Below are 6,000 nucleotides of genomic sequence, written 5' to 3' on the forward strand. Positions count from 1 at the left end.
TAGCATATGACTGTGATGGAAATTTCTGGACTACGATCTGACATTATTACGCCTATCGACACATGCCACTTCATTTTCATCGCTCGTCCTGCCATTTTATGATATCTTCATTTACATGATTCATTACAGAAGCTATACTGGTTCAGTGAGATCATTGAAATTTCTCCTTCATAGTATTTTGGATGCACGACTCTTTTGCATCGTGTGCCATTCGTACAATTATCGGTTTTCATCCGTTGACGATTGATTTTATGAAACTCGGCACTGGACATGAACATTGAACAACAATTCATGCGTGACCTTAGCACTAGAAATGCTAGTGTGATTTGGGTCAAAACTTGTAACTGATTTTACCCGTTACTACAGTAAATCATGACAAGCTATATGGATAGTGAAGTGTGATATCAGTGCATAACTGAATAGTGCATGAATAATAGGAAATGTGTATGCATTGGATAAAACCTCAGAGACTCGAACACCATCTCTCTCTCTCTATATATATATATATATTATTTCTATCTCGCGCCCTCCGTACACCCTGTCCGCGTATTTAGCGCGCAAGATAATGCTTGCAGACCAAGAGAGATCAAAATGTTCAACCATATTATCGTATATGGCGTGGACACAAGCAAATCTCACGGCTCAGTGAAATTGGTGTAAGTCACACTTTCCATTTGACTTAAGGCAATTTGACGTTAAGTTTTGACTGGCTTGCCGAGCATTAAATTTGATGAAACGGGTATCAATCGAAAGCTACGGCGGTACTGATTGCGAAAATATATATTTTATTCTTCTCGTGGTTCGCTGGAACCCCTTAAAATCGGCCTCGAATGTTGCATTGTAACGGTGTTTGGTATTGTGACGCAACCATGTCGTCTGGAAGCAGCGCAAGCCGCAAGCGTACTGGCCATCGTTGCGCAATGTGCATGCGCATTGCGCAACCGATCGAGCATTCACACTCTCACTCTGTGCGCACTTCTGAGCTGCTTAGATGGTCTCAGCCCCACAAATTTCAGCGACTATACTCACCTCGAAATCAAAATCGCATAACTACAACACACGTAGCCTACATCCTTGAAGAACACTAACATATTTTCCTTTCCTGTATCAGTATCAGTTTATTAATATTTTCATCGTTTCAAAACACCATAACTGCGATACAATGAAAGGATAGGAGGGTGTCGAAACGACTTGGAGTATAGTCTTTGAAATCAGACACCCACTTTGGCCTACGCGAAGTGGAGAAGAGGCATGCACAGTAAACACTGAATGAAAATAGCATAGAATATAAAGGGCAAGCGACACAATGAAGTGGCATATGTGGCGGAAGGTCGCAGATCGATATGTTAGGTCGTGGTCCGGTTATCCTGAAGGCTGACTAGTATTCGCGTTTAGAAGAAATTGCTTGTATTTCTAGTTGAATACGGACATGCTCGACGACTGTCGAATAGCCGACGAGATACTGTTCCACACACTTGATAGAGCAATGCGTTTTCCTGTATTACGTCCTGATTATATGGTATTTGTTCTTCGTTGACGCCGAATACAAGGAAATGCAAAATTATTTGATGTAATAATGATGATTATGACATCACCTAGGCCCAGGTGGTGATTTCAAAGACTACCGCAAGTGACTTCAACACCATGCTATTTTTCATTGTATCGCAATCTTGCGGTGCATTTATTCGATAATAGACACTTACGTGACCTTTGACACGGACCAATCAGGTTGCAGCAGGATGTAAACAAAGATCAAGCCCGGGCAAACTTACAATGAGCTCTTATGGAGAAAGGTTAAAAAATGAAGATATTTGGCAAAATGACATTGAAATTGGGATAGCTGGCTTTGATGAATGGTAATAACGTATAGCTAGTATGTATTTACAGTGTTCTAACCCAGAATAATCATGAATGGTGGCAAGCACGCATAAGCATGGCATGTCCAAATTAATGGATTTCTAACAACGCTAGGATGAAGCAACTATTGCTGTATTATCCTTAGTCGTATGCAATACTATAAGATTTTCGTACCGAATAGCATGTATTAGAGGAATCTTGAGACAGGATAGGTGGGGTATTCATTATGTGTGCTCGGTGTTATATGTGTTCTATTTATAGAATCGTATATGGCAGGGTTGTAATGACTCGACTCGAGTCAGTCTCGAGTCACGATATTCTGAGGACTCGAGTCATTTTCTCAAAATACGGAAATGGCTCGACTCGAGTTATTGCGCATGACTCGAACCAAAGTCATATGACTCAAGACTCAGACGGCCAAGACCGACATTTCATTGCGATTTCGAAGAATAGTAAAGGAACCAACCTATTGGGATTCGGTCGATTGGTACTATAGTACTTGAAAATGCGACCAGAAACTGTTAAAAGTGAGGAAAATTAGTATATTATAAATGGAAACCATTCGATATCACCAAACAGAGGTATAAAAGTGGGTTTAACAAGACTTTAACTGGAAACTGAGCAGTCAGCACAATGACTTGGACTCGAGTCATAATACCATGACTCGGACTCGAACCTCTGTTCGATGACTTGGACTTGACTCGGTGGTGAATTGAAAATGACTCGAGTCAAAACTATAAAAGTGAGATTGACTTCTGACTCAGAGCCTTGTGACTTGGTTACAACCCTGGTATATGGTATAGTCCAGTCTGTATCATTATCTAGCATTATCTGCATATTCAATAATCAACATATTAATATAATATATGTTAGGGAACATGATCCGTTCCCAGCTGAAATCGTCATTTTCTGCTCTAGCTCGTGTATTGAATCAATCAGGTTAAATGCCGCATAAACACTGTGCTAATAGCCTGTGTAACTTGGAGATTGCTACCCAGACCGTTCCTGGTGTGCGCTTGTACCTTTCCTAGAGCCGATAACATGCACGGAAGAATGTAAAATCTGGATAAAGGCATGTGGACTTTCTATAGCCATCTGAATTCTCATTTTATTAATAAAATGATGTATGCATTATTGTACCAAAAATATTGAATCGTCACATTTAGACACAATTTTGCGTTTCAAAATGAGTCCAAACTGAAACTAGGTGTGTGTCATATTATTCCACTCCAGTGCTTGATGGTGTGCAATGGATTGAAATTGTTGAAAGCAATATATTCAATAATGAGATGGATAGTTGATGACATTGGTAGAGGTCGACATGAATCGGATGAGTACGCCTTGATAGGTGCCTGCACAGCAGTGTTGCTCTGTAAAATAAACAATAAACATATTATATATTTTGTGCAGGCTTGATGGATATCTTCTATGAAGCTGCAGAAAGAGGAAGTTGATGGATAAAACGCAAGAAAATCAAATTTCTGGAAGAAGTATAGAAGCACAAAACAGGAAACTCGTCCAAGAAAATTACAAATTGACGGACAATTATTGCTAGTGAAGTTCAGCTCTCATAGCACCATAGTGTCAAAAGATGTGGAGAAGCTGATGAAATTACTTACTGGACTACATTAAATTCTTTCTGAATTGCCCGAATTATCCTACTGAAGTCAAATTTCTATCATTGTAGTAAGCATAGTGTTAAACCATTGGGTGAACTGTATGTAACTGCTTCATGAAATTTCGATTTGGCTATGTAACGATGTGGTTCTTAAAAATGCACCATTTGCATTCATTCGTGAATTCTCAAATCTAGAATGATTATTGACTGTAATGAACTGATTAAGAAAAAAACGCCCTGCTCATTGCGATTACATTCACAATAAAATTACATACAACTTTAAAAGGATTGATGGATTGTGATGCACTAACTTTTGTGCGAGAACTATTCACATGGAGCTATGGTGCACCAAGAGATGCTACCATGGCAGAAAAGGGATTTGCCATTGAGTCTGAAATCAAGAAATTAAATCTAGATTTTAATATTCCTGCACATGATTGCCACACACCGTCAAATGTCACGGCCAAACTGTTCCACAACAAGAAAGATGGCGAGACATCGTATTCATATTAAACAACTGATCGGAAGAATCAAGGAGTATAAAATTTTGTCCGTTGTCATATTATGCAACATTGTGTATCAACTATGGACTAATTGGCTTACTCTAATTCAAGATTAAAAATTAAAAATGAATGACGCAACATATTTGGCAATTGTGCAAATTCAGTTCCATTGCGAATATTGTAATGCCTAATAGCATGCTACAGATCCTAATTGCGCGGTTCCATGGTCAGTGTGTACCAACAGTGCATGTCTATTCATTCCAGTGGTGTGCATTGAATCTCATTTAGATGCCCAATTTGTTGAATGAACATTTTTCCAGGTGCAGATGTTGTAGGATTATTTGTGTGGGTGAAATGTTATGAACCCGAAGACACTAGATACACCAAAATCTACCTTGAGGCAGGAGTTGATGGGTAGCGAGTACGGTCGAGAGATGGCTTGGCAATCACGATGGAGCTCGCTGATGATGATGCAAATCACAATGTATGTCTTTCAGCCCTTGTAGCTTCAGGTGTTGGAGCGTCTTAATCCATGCATATACATGAGAGCATATATCATAGGGTTACCATATTTTGGAAATCTGAAAAGAGGACACTTTTTCAGACTTGCAAAACCGGATGAGAATTCTCAAAAATGGTAAATTTTTCCTACTTTGTGGGCGGTTGACCAAAAAAAATGTCAATTTTCTCGCCAGCGACCAAAATACTGTTTTTTCCTTCACTTGAGCAGGTGCATGGCATCTCAGTCGAATTTGCTATGAATATGACCAAAATTCTCAAAAACGGGGACAAAATCTCAAAAGAAGAGGACAAAAGGGCGTCCTCCGAGGACACTTTCAAAAAAGTCAAAAGAGGACAAATCCTCTTAAAAGAGGACGTATGTCGTATGGTAACCATAATATATCAGAACCTATAATCTGAAAATAAATCATGGTTACAATATCTACTGCATCATCGCAGTCTCTGAGGAAATGTCTGTTTCCTTACTTACCCTGACTACCAAGTACAAGGTGAATCAATACTACATTTTCTGAGATATTTCCATTGGGTGTGGTATCTCACTTTTCTGCAAATTGTGATAACATTGGCTGTTCACAATAGAATATTGCTTCCACAATAAGAGAGGATTGTCTCCTCAATCTTTATCCCTCGTGTACGTAGCCTTCCATCAAATACTTCGTAGATTTCTCCGCGGAGGTAAAATAAAATACTGTTCCACTCAAATCCAAAAATCCGATAGATTCTCCATGTAGCTTTCAATCAATATCATCATCATATCATCAATATACGCCAAAATTGTGCTGTGTGGCAGCAGCTATATTTTTCTACCATATATTTCTGAACACGAGATAAGCTTGAAAATTTTGCTCGTGACTTGAGCCTATGAAATCGTCAAAATACGCATTACCACAATCTTGTAGTATAGTATACAACAATCGTTGCTTATAATCCGAAAAATTGTCAAAACTCCATGCATTTGGACACACCATGCTGATGCGTGCTTGCCACCATTCAAGTTTATTCTAGGTTAGAACACTGTAAAAACATACTAGCTATGCGTTATTACCATTCATCAAAGCCAGCTATCCCCAATTCAATGTCATTTTGCTAAAAATCTTCATTTTTCACCCTTTCTCCATAAGAGCTCATTGTAAGTTTGCCCGGGCTTGATCTTTGTTGACATCCTGCTGCAACCTGATTGGTCCGTGTCAAAGGTCACGTAAGTGTCTATTGGATATTATTCAATTGCATCTTGAATGTACGATCGAAACATCCGGGAGTTCTACGTATGTTGACATGGCATTTTCCGCTTGCGTGACTACGTCAGTCACCGGCATACGCAAACATTCCGTGACGTGTTACGTACAGCCGAGACGTGTCTAGCTAGTCTCTGGCACGGAATGTTCGCCTTGGCCTCAGGTTGTATTTGCATTAGGCTTCTGTCCTTACTCTCCGTGTTTGTCTGCCCAAATTGACCGCGTGGCGCTTTTCTTGGATCATTTTCAGTTATTACTACCCTTT

The 6,000-nt window shown here is 39.4% G+C and overlaps 1 long non-coding RNA gene across 1 annotated transcript; it reads right to left on the reverse strand.

The window, feature by feature from the left end:
* Positions 1-2,947: 2,947 nt before the first annotated feature.
* Positions 2,948-4,970, reverse strand: LOC145454796 (uncharacterized). Its single transcript, XR_013920232.1, has 2 exons — positions 4,373-4,970; positions 2,948-3,227 (listed from the first exon to the last, which is right to left on the reverse strand). It is a non-coding gene; the product is annotated as an uncharacterized LOC145454796 (long non-coding RNA).
* Between the last annotated feature and the right edge of the window lie 1,030 nt (positions 4,971-6,000).

The sequence above is a fragment of the Botryllus schlosseri genome, chromosome 13, assembly GCF_051294905.1.
Source record: "Botryllus schlosseri isolate E-star chromosome 13, Bs_hap1, whole genome shotgun sequence".
Taxonomy (NCBI): Eukaryota; Metazoa; Chordata; class Ascidiacea; order Stolidobranchia; family Styelidae; genus Botryllus; species Botryllus schlosseri.